Below are 17,030 nucleotides of genomic sequence, written 5' to 3'. Positions count from 1 at the left end.
TGATAATAACTGATCTTGGAATGTTAATGCAAACCAACAAGTATAAGGTTCTTGGTGGTGATGGGAGAAATTTTCACAGAAATATTTAAGGTCCTATTTTTTTAATATTCCTGATATTTCCACAATATAAACTATAAATAAAATTGGTCATACTTTTCTCTAATTTTGAACCATTCCTGGTTTCAGTTTACAGCCCTTTTAATATATTCTCCAACTCTCTCTAGTCAAACCATTCTTCCCAGTTTGTTGATGGATGTACGACCTTTAGTCATTTTCATAGCAGAGAGGCTATTTATTCAATTTTTTCTATTTCTCTTGGAAATAGGGTCTTGCTATGTAAGCAAAACAAGTCTTGAATTCACAGTCCTCCTTAGCCACTTCCCACATTCTGAGACTGCAGGCATGTACCACCGCTCTAGTCTGAGTAGCTGTACTTAACCAGACACATGATACTTCCATTAAAATGAGGATATGAGCAAAGCAATAGAAAACAAAGATTTTAGAATTAAAAAACTCAGTTGAAGTCCTGCATCTATAATATACTAGATATTTGTACTGGCACAATTTATCGGTTCTCTCATGATTCAGATTTTTCAACTGTAAAATAAGGATAATAATAGGAATATTATTAAGATAAAGTGTGTGCAACATGGGTAGGTGAGGAAATGGAGGTCATTAAAATGCTTGTCATACAAACATTAGAACCTGAGTTTGGATACCCAGAATCCACATCAAAGTCAAGTTGTGTAGTAAATATCTATATCCCTATAGAAGTGGTAACAAGTATTGCTGGATAGCTAATTCAGATGAGTCCATGAGCTCCAGGATTTGTGAGAGATCCTGTTTCCAAAAAATGAGGTGGGGCCCAATTAAGGAAGACACCCAATGTCTGGGTGCCACATGCAGCAACACACATATGTGAACTTATATCTGATATAAACACAAACTCTCCTCTCTCTCTCTCTCTCTCTCTCTCTCTCTCCGTATGTGTGTGTGTAAATATATTCAGCAAAGTGGATGGTATTAACTAATTGTTATTTTACTAAATAACTGCTTATTTTTATCAAAACAAATAAAATTTCATAATTTCCTTCTTTATTTTATTTTAGTTTTCTTGAGATAGTATCTCACATGTAGCTCATGCTGACATAGGTGTTTGTCCTTGTGTAGCCCCTGAGTGTGGGGATGGATTATAGGCAGGCCACAATGTCTTAACATTTAATAGGGACCACAGCAAGGCAAAAGAGTTGAAAATAAATTAAAAAAAAAAAAAAAAAACCTTTCTAAGGAGGGATTCTTTTAATTGAGTTTCAGTTTGTTCTTTGACACACACACTAAATAACTATTTCACTCTTACACTCACATTTATCTCTAACATCTTAATGTTCAGTGAGAACAGAGAGACAGCCTAGATGTCTGCAGATGCCAAGAAGCCTAAACACAGGGTTCACATGGGGTAGAGAATGACGAGGGGGCTCAATACACTTTGGCAGGCTTCATCTCCCAAGTCCCTACTTCAGAAAGGTAGTATGGCTACTAATCAGTTAGTCATAAATCACAGTACATGTCCTTTCTTATTGAAAGCAGCAGTGGCTTTTCCTCAGTTATTATTATTTGCTGTCTATTGTTCAGACAGTGTCTCACGAAGCCCAGACTGGCCTGGAACCCCCTATGTAGCAAAGGCTGACCTTGAACTCCTGATCCTCCTGTTTCCACCACCCCCTCATTGAGTTCTTCTAAGTGTTCCCAGGTCAATAAAATATTTTACAGGGTGAAACTAGGAAAATAAGACATCAGATATGAAGACAAACTAGAAGATAGTTGCACTAATGAAGGCACAGTTCACAAGGACTCTGCCTAAGATGTTAGCAAATGGGAAAAATAATAAATAAATAAAAACTAAAGTTTTCTGAAGGATATAGGCTTTAAGAATTTACTGTGGGAGACTTCTGGTTAAGATGGCAGCGTAGGCACAATGCCAAAACAGCCTGGTGGGAAAATAGACCAAAAAAACTCAGCAAAATACACACTTTTACTAAAAAGTGAGGTGTATAGGAAATTGAAGCAGCAGCTGAGAAGTAGGAGAGATCCAGACCATCCAGAGCCCGCACAGGCTGGCAAAAGTGGCCCCGGCAGCTCTGCCAACCACTGTGGCGGCAGTGCACCAGAAAGCTGCCAGGCTCAGCTCCAGCCGCAGGAAAAGCCAGGTGTGGGAGCTTCCCCTCACACCAGCGCTCTCCGCAGCTCAGGAAACATGAAGGGAGAGCAGCAGTGAGCAACGGAGGAGCAAGACCACAAGGTAGAAGCACACATGGAACAGAGAGAACCAGAGCAGCTGCGGCTCCCTCCCCTCCCCCACCGCCTGAGCCCAGCTCCAGCTAACAGAGCAGCGGTCCTGGACCCAGCCATGCCAACTTGAGGCGACAGCAGGACACAAGCAAGAACAGAGTCCGGGAGCAACATCAGTGGCGCCAGCATCGGTAACAGCGGCCCCAGCAGCAACAGACCCAGGAGCAGCAACAACAGCAGACCCAGCAGCAGCAGCTTCAGCAACAGCAGTGGCTCCAGAGGTGGCAGCTATAGCAGCAGCAACAGCAGAGGCAACATCAGCACTGGGCCCAGCAGCAGCAGCTTCAGCTGCTGACAGACCCAGCACAGGCAGGTTTTCACAGCAGCAGTTCCAGCAGCGGGGGTGCTATTTTGCAGGGCCACAGTTGCCAGGCTTGGTTTGCCCCACAGGAAAAGCCAGTGCCCAGGTCCAGAAATCAGAACAGCAGCCCAACGACCCAGGCAGCAATTTGACTGAGACCAAACTCATCCAAGGTAACTGGGTTTGCACCAGGGAAAGGTCTCACATGGTCACAAGCTGACTTGGATCCCTCAACAGACCAGAAATCTTAACCTCTATGTTGATAGAGGATCTGGTTGTTATAATAACTATTCTGACATACATACTTGGGGCTGTTTTTGACTGAATGGGTACAGTGTTTAGTTAACTTTTAGAACCTACCTGTATTTTATTCCACTCAGCCTACTTGAATACCCCCATAGCAGGGAAAATCAACCCCTAGGAGCAACTTTGTAGATACTCTCAGAGTCTTAAAAGCCACATCTAACACCTTAAGCTCCTACCCTGAAAATATATAACATCAAATCAATTGATACAGCTAAGAATACCCAGCTAGCTAGAAAATCCAGCATTAACTTCATCCAAGATGCAAAAATATATACATTATAACACAAGAAACACTAAAAAGCAAGACGATATAAATCCACCTAAAACTATTAATACATCAGAAATGACCTCCAGTGAGAATGAGTTAGAGGAAATCCCTGAGAAAGATTTCAAAAGAATGATTGTAAATATGTTCAAAGAAGTCAGAAAAAAATCAAAGGAGTAAAAGAGGAACTTAAAGAGGAAATCAAAGGAATCAAAGAAAATGCAGGACACCAATTTCATGAAATAAAGAAGGCAATACAAGACATAAATAAGGAAATAGAAATAATAAAGAAAAACCAGTCAGAATTACTAGCAATGAAGAACACTGTTAAGGAAATAAAAACTCTGTAGAAAATCTCACCAGTAGAATGGATGAAGGAGAGGACAGAATATCTAAGCTAGAAGACCAGGTGGCAGATATAATACAGTCCAACAAAGAGAAAGACAAACTTATAGAAAAGTATGAGTGGGAATTTCAAGATATAAGGGACACTATGAAATTCAGGGCATAGTAGAAGGAGAAGAATTCCACTCCAAAGGCATAGTATGTGTCTTCAACAAAATGATAGAAGAAAATTTCCCCCAAATTGGGAAAGAGGTGCCAGTGCAGATACAGGAAGCCTTTAGAACCCCAGGCAGACAAAACCTGGAAAGAACCTCTCCTCGCCACATTATAATCAAACTTCCAAACACACACACTGAAAAAAATATTGAAAGCAGTTAGAGAGAAAAATCAAGCTACCTACAAAAGCAAGCCCATCAGGATTACAGCAGATTGATTATTCAACACAAACTTTTAAAGCCAGAAGGGCTTGGAGTAATATATTCCAAATTCTGAAAGATAACAACTGTCAACCAAGGTTACTTTATCCTGCAAAGTTCTCCATTCAAATAGACTGTGAAATAAGGACATTCCATGACAAAAGCAGGTTAAAGGAGTATTTGAAGACAAAACCAGCGCTACAGAAAATACTTGATAGAATCCTCCATGCTAAAGAAAAGGAAAAGCACACATATAAGGAACCTAGAAAAATAAGCAATACTCAAATACTAGTTAAGAGAGCACAGGTATAACCGGAACCACACACACACACACACACACACACACACACACACACACACACACACACAAATGGCAAACATAAATACACACCTTTCAATAATATCTCTTAATATCAACGGCCTCAATGCCCCAACGAAAAGACATAGGTTTGCAGACTGGGTTAAAAAGCAGGATCCTACAATTTGTTATCTCCAAAAAACTCACCTTTCTACAAAGGATAGACATTATCTTAGGGTGAAAGGTTGGAAGATGGTGTTTCAAGCAAATGGGCCTAAAAAACAAGCAGGGTTTGCTATCCTAATATCTGACAAGGTAGACTTTAGTCCAGCACATGGAATATTCTGTAAAATAGAGCATATATTAGGACACAAAGCAAATCTTAACAAATTCAGGAAAATTGAAATAATTCCTTGCATTCTATCTGACCACAATGGAATTAAACTACAAATCAATAGCAAGAAAGGCTATAGAGCATACACAAAATCATGGAAACTAAACAATACCCTACTAAATGAACAATGAGTCAATGAGGAAATCATGAAGGAAATCAAAAAATTTATACAGTCAAACCATAATGAGAACACAACATACCAAAATCTCCTGGACACAATGAAGGCAGTTCTAAGAGGTAAATTTATAGCCTTAAGTGCCTATATTAAGAAATTAGAAAGGTCACAGGTAAATGACCTAATGCTTCACCTTAAAGCCTTGGAAAAAGAAGAACAAGGCAAACCAAAAGTCAGTAGATGGGAAGAAATAATAAAGATTAGGGCAGAAATTAATGAAATAGAAAAAAAAAAAAACAATCCAAAGAATTAATGAAACAAAGAGTTGGTTCTTTGAAAGGATAAACAAGATTGATAAACCCTTAGCAAATCTGACCAAAAGAAAGAGAGAAGAGACACAAATTAATAAAATCAGAGATGAACAAGGTAACATCACAACAGATTCCAGAGAAATTCAAAAAATCATAGGGACATACTATAAAAGCATATACTCCACAAAATATGAAAATCTGAAAGAAATGGATGCTTTCCTTGATTTATATGACCTACCTAAATTAAATCAAAATGAGATTAATCACTTAAAGAGACCTATAACAAACATGGAGATCTGAACAGTTATCAATAATCTCCCAACTAAAAAAAAGCCCAGGCCCGGATGGATTCACTGCTGAATTTTACCAGACCTTTAAGGAAGAGCTAACACCAGTGCATCTTAAGCTTTTCCAGGAAATAGAAAAAGAAGGAATTCTACCAAACTCCTTCTATGAGGCCAGCATCACCCTGATACCAAAACCAGGCAAAGATAGAACAAAAAAAGAAAATTACAGACCAATCTCCCTCATGAACATAGATGCAAAAATTCTCAACAAAATATTGGCAAACAGAATACAATGTAGCAGGATACAAAATAAATACACAGAAATCAGTAGCCTTCGTATATGCTAACAACAAACACACAGAGGATGAAATCAGAGAATCACTCCCATTCACAATTGCATCAAAAAAAAAATAAAATACCTTGGAATAAACCTAACCAAGGAAGTAAAGAATCTATACAATGAGAACTTTAAGACACTCAAGCGAGAAATTGCAGAAGACACTAGAAAGTGGAGAAACATCCCCTGTTCCTGGATTGGAAGAATCAATATTGTGAAAATGGCAATCTTACTAAAAGTAATCAATACATTTAATGCAATCCCTATCAAAATTCCAAAAGCATTCTTCATGGAAATAGCAGAAAAATTCCAAAAATTCATTTGGAATCACAAAAAACCTCGAATATCTAAAATAATATTGAGCAACAAAAATAAGGCTGGTGATATCACCATACCTGATTTTAACCTATACTACAGAGCCATAGTAACAAAAACAGCATGGTACTGGCATGAAAATAAACATGTATATCAGGGGAACAGAATAGAGGACCCAGATGTAAGCCCAAGTAGCTATAGTCACCTGATATTTGATTAAAATGCCCAAAATACTCATTGGAGAAAAGACAGCCTCTTCAGGAAATGGTGTTGGGAAAACTGGATATATATCTGTTGAAGGATGAAAATAGATTCTTCTCTCTTGCCATGCACAAGAATTAAGTCCAAATGGATTAAAGACCTTAACATCAGACCTGAAACTCTATAACTGCTAGAGGAAAAAGTAGGGGAAACCCTTCAACATGTTGGTCTTGGCAAAGACTTTCTGAATACAACACCAATTGCTCAGGCAATAAAACCACAGATTAATCACTGGTACCTCATGAAATTACAAAGATTTTGCACTGCAAAGGACACAGAGAAAAAAGCAAAGAGGCAACCTACAGAATGGGAAAAAATCTTCACCAGCTATATATCTGATAGAGGATTAATATCTAGGATATACAAAGAACTCAAAAAGTTAAATAATAAGGAATCAAACAAGCCAATCAAAAACTGGGCTATGGAGCTAAATAGAGCATTCTCAAAGGAAGAAATACGAATGGCATATAAGCATCTAAAAAAAATGTTCCACTTCACTAGCCATCAGGGAAATGCAGATTAAAACTACATTGAGATACTGGTGCAGTCCGGTTTGTATTGCTGTTAGCAATCACCCAACCAAGAGCAGCTTCTGGGAAAAAGAGATTTATTTTGGCTTACAGGCTCGAAGGGAAGCTCCACGATGGCAGGGGAAAACGATGGCATGAGCAGAGGGTGGACATCACCCCCTGGCAAACATAAGATGGACCACAGCAACAGAAGGGTGTGCCAAACACTGGCAAGGGGAAACTGGCTTTAAAGCCCATAAGCCCACTCCCAACAATACACTCCCTCCAGGAGGCATTAATTCCCAAATATCCATCAGCTGGGGAGCTAGCATTCAGAACACCTAAGTTTATGGGGGACACATGAATCAAACCACCACACCATCTCACTCCTGTCAGATTGGCCACCATCATGAAAACAAATGATCATAAATGTTGGCAGGGATGTGGACAAAGAGGAACCCTTCTACCCTGCTGGTGGGAATGCAATCTGATCCAGCCATTGTGGAAATCAGTGTGGAGGTTCCTAAAACAGCTAAAGATTGATCTACCATATGACCCAGCTATAGCACTCCTAGGCATATATCCAAAGGACTCATCTCATTTCCTTAGAAATACGTACTCAACCATGTTTATTGCTGCTCAACTTATAATAGCTGGGAAATGGAACCAGCCTAGATGTCCTTCAACTGATGAGTGGATAATGAAGATGTGGCACATTTATACAATGGAGTTCTACTCAGCAGTAAAGAAAAATGAAGTTATGAAATTTGCAGAAAAATGGATGGACCTGCAAAGGATTATACTAAGTGAGGTAACCCAGGCCCAGAAAGCCAAGCACCACATGTTCTCTCTCTATGTGGATACTAGCTACAGATGATTGGGGTTCTGCATGAGAATGAAAATACTTAGTAGCAGAGGCCAATAAGTTAAAAAGGAGACACAAAGGGAAGAGAAAGGAAGGGAGGAGGGTACTTAATAAGTTGATATTGTATATATGTAAGTACAATGATTGTGATGGGGAGGTAATATGATGGAGAATGGAATTTCAAAGGGGAAAGTGTGGGGGGTGGGGTGGGACGGAATTACCATGGGATTCTTTTTTATAATCATGAAAAATGCTAATAAAAATTTTAAAAATTAAAATAAAATAAAATAAAAAAAGAAAAACCAAAAAATTAAAAAAAAAAAAAAAAAGAATTTACTGTGCCTAAAAGGCAAGGCAGTGGACAGCCAAGGAGTCCTGTGGAAAAGTTAAAGAACTGGTGATTGATAGTCAACTGGAATGAAACATAGTAGAAAGAAGAGGACTATTTACTCAAGAAAGGGTACCCATCTCTGAATTCTTTTGCAAGGCACATTAATTCTGGTGATAAAAACATGCTGGGATTTGGAGAAAAACACACACGCATATATATATATATATATATATATATATATATATATATATATATATATATATATATATGGAAACATATATTAAAATATATATATATATATATGGAACGCTTCACAAATTTGCGTGTCATCTTTGCACAGGGGCCATGCTAATCTTCTCTGTATCATTCCAATTTTAGTATATGTGTTGCTGAAGCAAGCACAAAAGAGAGATTTTTGTATTTATTTTTATTTTTGTGGGTCTTGTGAGGGTGTTAGGCAAGTGTTGTACCATTGAGTTACATCCAAAGCCTGGTTTCTTAAAATTCCAGTTACATTTCTATTTGAAAATAAATCTATTTAGGGCAAAAGTGACTGACTCAGCCCAGGACCTCCAGTGAAGATGGTGGTCCCCTAACCATGCTTCAGTTCCCAGAGTAATATCAGGGGCAAGATCTGTAGGGCTCCAGTTTGAGTAGGTCTTAGCAGACCTCCAATGGGTGGCACCAAGGGGCACAGTTTGGAATCTGCTGGTTCCCATGCTCTCAGGTAGCCCCCTTGATCCTCAAATCCTCGCAACCACTCACCCAAGGCACAGTGCTCCTCACTCCCCAACCAGGCATGCCACTGCATTTGCTGGCCTCCCTGTCTTCCTCTCTGACTCCTGCTTCCATCCAAGGCCCATGCACTCCAGTCTCTTGCCATACTTCCACAGCCAAATTGATGTTACACCCTGCATTATATCAGATCATAATGCTTTAAAGTTAGAAATTAACAAAAAGAGACCCTGAACAAAATCTTTGCAGACCAAATTCAACAACACATCAAAAACATTATCCACCTTGGTCAAGTAGGCTTCATCCCAAGGATGCAGGGATGGTTCAACATATGGAAATTGATAATTTCCACATAATACACCACATAAATAAAATTAAGTACAAGAATCACAGGATCACTTAGATAGATGCAGAGAATTCCTTTGACAAAATACAACATCACTTCATGATCAAAACACTGGAGAGAATAGTCATGGGCGGTTTATGTCTCAACACACTAAAAGCTACATATAAAGTATGGAAAGTCTAAATAATGCAGAGAGGTTCAAGGAGTTTCTATTGATATCAGGAACAAGACAGGGTTGCCCACTCTCACCACTGCTCTTCAACATATACTAGAAAGCCTCGCAAAAGCAAAAAGACAGGAGAAAGAAATAAAGGGGATACAGTTTGGAAAGGAAGAAGCCAAATTAGCCCTATTGGCAGATGACATGATCCTATATAAAAGTGATCTGAAAGGCTCCATCTCAAAACTTCTAAAGTGATTAATTCCTTCACCAAAGTGTCAGGATACAAAATCAACACGCAAAACTCAGTAGCCTTTCAACATGCAAGGGATAAATATACAGAGAAAGAAATCAGTGAGGCTGCCCCATTTTCAATAGCCAAAAAAATTAAATACATTGGAATAACACTAAACCAGGATTTATGAAAATATAAGAACACTCAAGAAAGAAACAGCAGACACTTAAGAGAATACAAATACCTCCCATGCTCCTGAATAGGTGGAAATAATATTGTTAAAATGGTAATGCTACCAAAAGCAATATACAGATTTAATGTAAATCTAATAAAAAATTACAGTATAAAAAATGATTTCAAAATTTACCCAGGCATGGTGGTGCTTGCTTTTAATCCCAGCACTCGGGAGGCAGAGGTAGGAGGATTGCTGTGGTTTTGAGGTCACCCTGAGACTGAATTCCAGGTCAGCCTGGGCCAGAATGAGACATTACCTTGAAAAACAACAAAAAACAAACAAACAAACAAAAAAACAAAAAAAAAAGCACATGGAATGACAGTAGGCCTCAACTATCCAAACATAACCTCAGCAAAAGAAACACCTCTATAGGAATCATCATACCTGATATAAAGCTATATTACAAATCCATATTAACAAAAACAACATGGTACCAGCATAAAAACAGAAACATAGGCCAATAGAACAGCATTGAAGACCCAGGTCAAATAACTACATTTACTTGATCTTTGACAAAGATGACAAAAACATAGACTGGAGAAAAGACATCTTCAATAAATGGTGCTGGACAAATGGATAATCACATGTAGAAAAATAAAGCTAGACACACTCATCTCACCACACAAAAAAATATCTCCAAATGGATTAAAGACCTTACTAGAAGACTTGAAACTCTTTAAAGTAAAAAATAGCAGGTAATCCCAGCACTCGGGAGGCAGAGGTAGAAGGATCACCGTGAGTTCAAGGCCACCCTGAGACTATAGAGTTAATTCCAGGTCAGCCTGGACCAGAGTGAGACCCTACTTCGAAAAACCAAAAAAAAAAAAAAAAAAAAAAAAAAATAGCAGGAACTTGCCATAATATATGAATAGGTAAAGACTTCCTGAACAAAACCCCATTAGTCCAGGAAATTAAACAATCACTCAACCAATGGGGTTTCATGAAGCTAAAGAGCTTTTGCATAGACAAACATACCTTAAGCAGGACCAGTAGATTGCCCACAGAATGGGAGAAATTTTTCGCCAGTCATACCACTGACAGAGGCCTGATATCTAGAATTTACAAAGACCTCAAAAAACTAAAAATGAAAAATGAAACAACCTACTCAAAAATGAAGTAGAGCACTGAACATGGAGTTCTGAAAGGAAGAAATACATTTAACAAAATGTTCAATATTAGGGAAATGAAAATTAAAACACCTATGATATTCCACCTTACTCCAACAAGGTTGTCAATCATTAAAAAAATCAAATGACAGAAAATGTGGGTGAAGATGTGGGGAAACTGGAACCCTCATTCACTGTTGGTGGGAATACAAACTTGTACCACTATGGATATCAATATGGAGATTCCTGAAAAAGATGAATATAGAACTAACAACAGACCCAGTTATTCCCTTCCTGGGCATTTACCCCAAATGCTCCATGCTTCACTATGGAGCTATTTTCTCACCCATATTTATAGATGCTCAATTCATAAAAGCTAAGAACTGGAATCAACCTAGGTGCTTATCATTGGATGAATGGATAACAAAGTTGTGGTACATGGAATGAAATTCTACTCAGCAATAAGAATAAAAAATTATACAGTGAAATTTGTAGAAAAGTGGATGGAATTGGAATAGATCATACTCAGTGAACATACACAATCTCAGAAAGACAAATTCTACATGTTCTCACTCATCTGTGGTTCTTAACCTGGATCAGCTCCTGTTGCTGATATATCTGACCAAGGACCAGACAATAGATATGGAAGGGTTTGGGTTGAGGGAAAGTTTCAAGAAATAAACACAAAACAAAACCCAAATTGAACTGGTACCATGGAAGCTTTTATCCTTGAAGGTAGACTAAAAGATTTAGCCTTCAACAGGAGTATGGGGTGGGGAGAGCTGAAAAGAAGGGCCCTGGAGAGGTTAGGATAAAACCAAACCTTAAAAAAAAAAAAAAAATTTGGACCTTGTCAAAGCTCTCAGTACCAGAAATCAGTTGCTAATTACAATGAGCTGTTGATTGGAGAGACAGACAAGGTCCCCAAACAAGACAGGTTTCTGTCACAGCACTTGAGGTAAAAAGTAAAAGTTAAGACCCTATTGTTGAAAACACCATATGCTGCCAACATAGAACACTGAAAGATATAGCTGGAATCCAGAAGACAGTCATTCCCCAGCTAGTCTGTCCAGTGCTGGAAAGATATACATGAACTACTGGAGGAAAGTGGTCAACAATGGTGTGAGCAAGCAGGGGTCTAACCTACTCAATAGCAAATATCCTGACAACATATACACACCAGTGCAATGGTTGTACACAGCCTTTGTGGGTAACCAATAACTGTCTGATTGGCTAGACATCCACCCCCTGGAAAGGGACCCATGTCTGGAACTGGGAATCAGGACAGAATCCTATGGAGACAAAGTTTCTGCTCTCCAATCACAAGCTTAGTCTTTGGCTAAGAGAGGGGCTAAATCCATCAAATTCTCCCTAAATTAATGACGCCTATCCCATTTAACCTATACTGACTTCACTCTCCATTGGAGAATCTGGTTTTCTTTTTCAGAATGTAGTGAGACCCAAGGAGATAAACCACCTTTCACATTAGCCAAGGCTCAGGCAAAACCACAGAGGAAATGAGCAAGAGTGCTGCTTCCATGTTGAGTCTGACAATCAGAACCAGGGTGAAGGAGACAGACACTGAAGATACTCAACACATACCAAAGCAGAAATCCAGAGGCACCTAAGAGTTAATCACTAAAGTAGACTTAAATCACATCCACTGCAGTTCAGGGAATTTTGAGGAAAAGGGGCAGAAAGATTGTAAGAGCCGCAGGTTGGGACATCATTCCCAGAGTCATTGGCTTCCCCCAATATCTGAATGCTTTGCTCATGATGCATAACCCACAACCCCATGGGGAATACCAGCAAGCCTACTGAGGTGATTCCCCAACAGAATGGGGGGAGGGGAGAGACGAGGGACAGATGGTAACAACACATGATGAATCTGTACTGAGAATGCCCATAATAATAACAAAAATGGAAATGTTCCATAAACAGTAGTTAAGCATTAGGAAAAATAATCAAACATTACAAAAATCAATAAAATAACAAAAATTAATAACACACATTTCAATAAATCTTGATATTAATGATTTCATTTTCTCAATGTAAAGAAACATTGGTTTGAAAAACAGAGCACATGTATTTCTTGTTTCTTAGAAACATGATGCTCTATCAAAGATAGACACTACCTTTGGGTGAAAGAAATAATATATTAGAAAGTACCCTTAATTCTAATATCTGACAAAGTAGATTTCAAACCAGAAGAGATAAGAAAAGACTTCATTATGATTAAGGGGTCAATCCAACAGGAACACATTAGAATTATAAACATATGTATACCAAACACAACTGCACCCAATTTCATAAAACAAATTTGTCTAGATGTAAAGTCACAGAAAAACCCTGATACAACAATAATGAATGACTTCAGTATTCTACCCTCACCAACAAACCGATCATCTGGACAAAAATAAATAGAAAAAAATGTTGTTAAATGAGTTCACAGATCAAATAAACCTAAAAGAGATCTACAGAACATTCTACCCAAACACTATAAAATATACAGTCTTCTTTGCAGCCAAGACAACACACACACACACACACACACTCATGGAGAGCAAGCAACACACTACTAAATAATAAGTGGATCCCTGAGGAAATCAATAAGGAAATAAAATATCTTTTTAATTAACTGAAAATTAAAACACAATTTCTTAAAGCCTGTGTGCCATAATGGTGGTAGTCCTAGGTGGGTAGTTTATAGCCCTATAAAATCAGAAGTCAAATAAATAACTCAATCATAATCCTTAAGGCCTTGGGAAAACCAAGAACAAATCAAGCCTCAAGGAAGCAGATAGGAAGAATAATGAAGTTCTGGACAGAGATTACTGAAATACAAAATAATATAAGAATTAATAATATTTTCAGTTGAATTTTTGGAAAGATAAATTAGATTGGCAGGTATAATCCAAGTTAGTCAGAAGAGAGAGAAAATCCAGATTAACAAAATTAGAGATTAAAAGGGAACAATTAAAACAAATAACAATAACATTCATAAAATCATAAAGAAATGCCATAAGAACCTACATTCTACTGAGATGGAAAGCCTAAAAAAATGGATGAATTTCTACTCAATTCCAAAAACCAGATAAACAGAATAAAAAGTATAGCCCAACCTTCCTGATCAACATAGATGTAAAATTTTTTAAAGAAAATATTTGTAAAAGAGGCTAAGGATGTAGTTCAGCCTTAAACTACAGTAGAGAGTTTGTCTAGATTGCACAATACATTGGCTCAATCTCCAGCAAAATCATGTCATATTGGTGTACTCTTGTAATCTTAACACTTGATAGATGATAGAGCCAAGAGGATCAGGAAGGAATTCAAAGCCAGTCTCAGCTACATAGAGAGTTTGAGGCTAGAGGGGCTACATAATGCTCTGTCTCAAAAAAAGCCAAGAAAAAAAAGAATAATTGAAAACTAAATATAGGAACACAACAGAAATATCACTGACCATGAGCAAAATGGTGTTTTTTGTTTTTTTTTGTTTTTTTTTTTTGCCAGAGACACAGGTATGGCTCAACATATGAAAATCATTAAATGAATTACATAGTATAAATTGACTCATGAATAGAAATCTTATGACTATATCATCAGATGCAAAAAAAAAAAAAGCATTTGACAAAATCCAACATTCATGATAAAAGCCTTAGAGATAATAGGTACAGAGGTAACATATCTCAACATAATAAAGGCTATACAGGACTTACTCATGGCCAATATACTAAATGGAGAAAAATCTCAAAGCATTTCTTTAAAATCATGCACAAGACAGAGTATCTATACTCTCTACTCCTATGCAATATAGTTCGTAAAGTCTTATCTGGAACAATAAGTAAAGAGAAGGAAATTTAAGGATACAAATAGAAAAGGATCATGTCAAAGCATCCTTAATTACAGATGATATGATTCTATGCATAAGATATACTAAAGAATCCACCAGAGGGCTGGAGAGATGGCTTAGCGGTTAAGCGCTTGCCTGTGAAGCCTAAGGACCCCGGTTCGAGGCTCGATTCCCCAGGACCCACGTTAGCCAGATGCACAAGGGGGCGCACGCGTCTGGAGTTCGTTCGCAGTGGCTGGAGGCCCTGGCCTGCCCATTCTCTCTCTCACTCTCTATATGCCTCTTTCTCTCTCTGTCTGTCACTGTCAAATAAATTAATTAAAAAAAAAACAAAAAATTAAAAAAAAAAAAGAATCCACCAGAAAACTCCTAGAGCTGGTAAAGACTTTAAGCAAAGAGACAGTATACAAAAGACACTCTCAAGGAAACAAGGATGTTAAGGATGTTTCTGTGAGTGAAAACTGGTGCAGCAACTATAAAAGTCAGTGTGGAAGTTTATGGAAAAGCTAAAAATAGAACTAATATATTAACCACCCAAATCACTCATAGGTGTATCCAAAAAGACTATGTCCTACCACAGGACCCCTGAGTATCCATGTTCATTGGTACTCTATCCACAATAGCTAGGGAATGGAATCAGCCTAGATGTGAGTCAATCAATGAATGGATAATGAAAATGTGGCACCATACAAAATGGAATTTTATTTAGCTGCAAAAAAATGAAATTATAAATTCACAGGAAAAATATCTGGAACTGGAAAATATTATACCAAGTAAGGTAAACAAGGCTTAGAAAGACAAGTTTTGGACATTCTCTCTCATATCTGATTTCTAGCTTCAAACTTTTAGAATTCTATGTTTAAGTTGGAGTGAGAATCTACAGAGGACAGGAAACAATAAAAGAGCCATGAGGTAATGAGAGATATCTTAAAGGGGGGATAGTAAAACACATGTGATGTGTGAGTAGAGGGGGAATTTTAAGGGAAGAAATATTTAAACTTGGATGGGATGAAGAGATGAGGGAGCTGAAGGGGTTGTGAGGGAGGGCTAAACAAAAATAAGGATGTATGAAAAAAGCCAAGTAGAAAACTAAAAATATAATTTATATAGAAAAAGAATTTTAACAAATGTACTCCCCATGAATGAATAATGCTGTTCCCTGAAGATATGGATAATTAAATGAAAATGCCATTGTCTAGTATAAGATAATTCCTTTTAAGTTGTTAATAAGAGAGGCCTAAAGGCCCTAGGTTGATGTAGGTTTTCGTCTTTGTTCTTGTTTCCCCACAAGAACTACATGTTAAGAGCATATTGCTGGAGTTACCACACATTTTGGTTGCAGAACCCAGATAAATCAAGTGGAACTGAGCCAGAACCTTCCTCCCTGCTAACTATGGTAACATCCATAGTTTTAATAGGTGCTTTGTGGCCTGTTAGGGAGAAAAGTCATTATCAGTCTTACCCAGCCATGGACTCTGTGTGCTACTATACTAAACTTTTAGGCAATATATGCTCACTATTGCAATAGTGGCATGACTGTTATCAGGATAACCATCCACTTTCTGATTATAGTTGAGACACATTTTACAGGAGGAAATTCGTGCCTGATACTGTAAACCAGGTTAAAAGTCCTTTGCTGAGGATGTCACAAGTATTATGGGAAAACTTACTACTAGTTCAAAATGTATTTTAAATATTTATGTTAATATCTAAAGATTAATGCTGCTCTCAGTCTTGATTTGAGAAGCTTCTTTTACATTGGGTGGCAGTTAATGCAAAGATTCATGACTGATATGATTGTTAAGAAGTGATTATTGGGACATCTATATCATCGTCTCCAAGTCTGAGAAAGCATCATGGAAGAGGGACAGAAGACAGGGTAGGGAGAAGTAGTATGAAATGCTGTCTTTTCTGTATGGCATGACTATTATAATTATGGACTCATAGAAGCTGTGGTTGCCTGCACAAGACCTGTACAAGATTGGGCCCATCAACAATCCATCATGGATGTCCCATCCCTCCCTGAGGAGCTATTGGAAGTTAATGAATTACCAGGGGAGGAGGACTTATCTTCCTCAGTAATATAGCCACTGATAAACTTCAAACACATCAGTAGATAACCTCTCATGTATGTATATGCAAGTAACCCTAAATATTTTAATAATAAAATAACTCAATGGGTCATAAAAGGAGAGATAAAAAGTGGAGGAATATTAGTTGGGAAAGAGAAGGGCTTCACCATGAGTAAGAGGGGAAAAGAGGATATAATGAGATAAATGTGATCAAAATGCATTGTATAAATGCATAAAATTATAAAAAAAAAAACAGAAAAAAACTTAAGCAATAAATAAATAAATA

The 17,030-nt window shown here is 37.7% G+C and overlaps 1 non-coding gene and 1 gene segment (V, D, J or C); both read right to left on the bottom strand.

The window, feature by feature from the left end:
• LOC101600058 overlaps window positions 1–17,030 on the bottom strand; it is a 746,857-nt gene that overhangs the window by 711,079 nt on the left and 18,748 nt on the right.
• On the bottom strand, window positions 8,301–8,407 carry LOC123462452. The gene has a single exon (XR_006638274.1). It is a non-coding gene; the product is annotated as a U6 spliceosomal RNA (small nuclear RNA).

This window comes from Jaculus jaculus, chromosome 7, assembly GCF_020740685.1.
Source record: "Jaculus jaculus isolate mJacJac1 chromosome 7, mJacJac1.mat.Y.cur, whole genome shotgun sequence".
Lineage (NCBI taxonomy): Eukaryota > Metazoa > Chordata > Mammalia > Rodentia > Dipodidae > Jaculus > Jaculus jaculus.
Note: the sequence above shows the minus strand (reverse complement) of the source record. Positions and strands in the feature narration are given on the sequence as shown.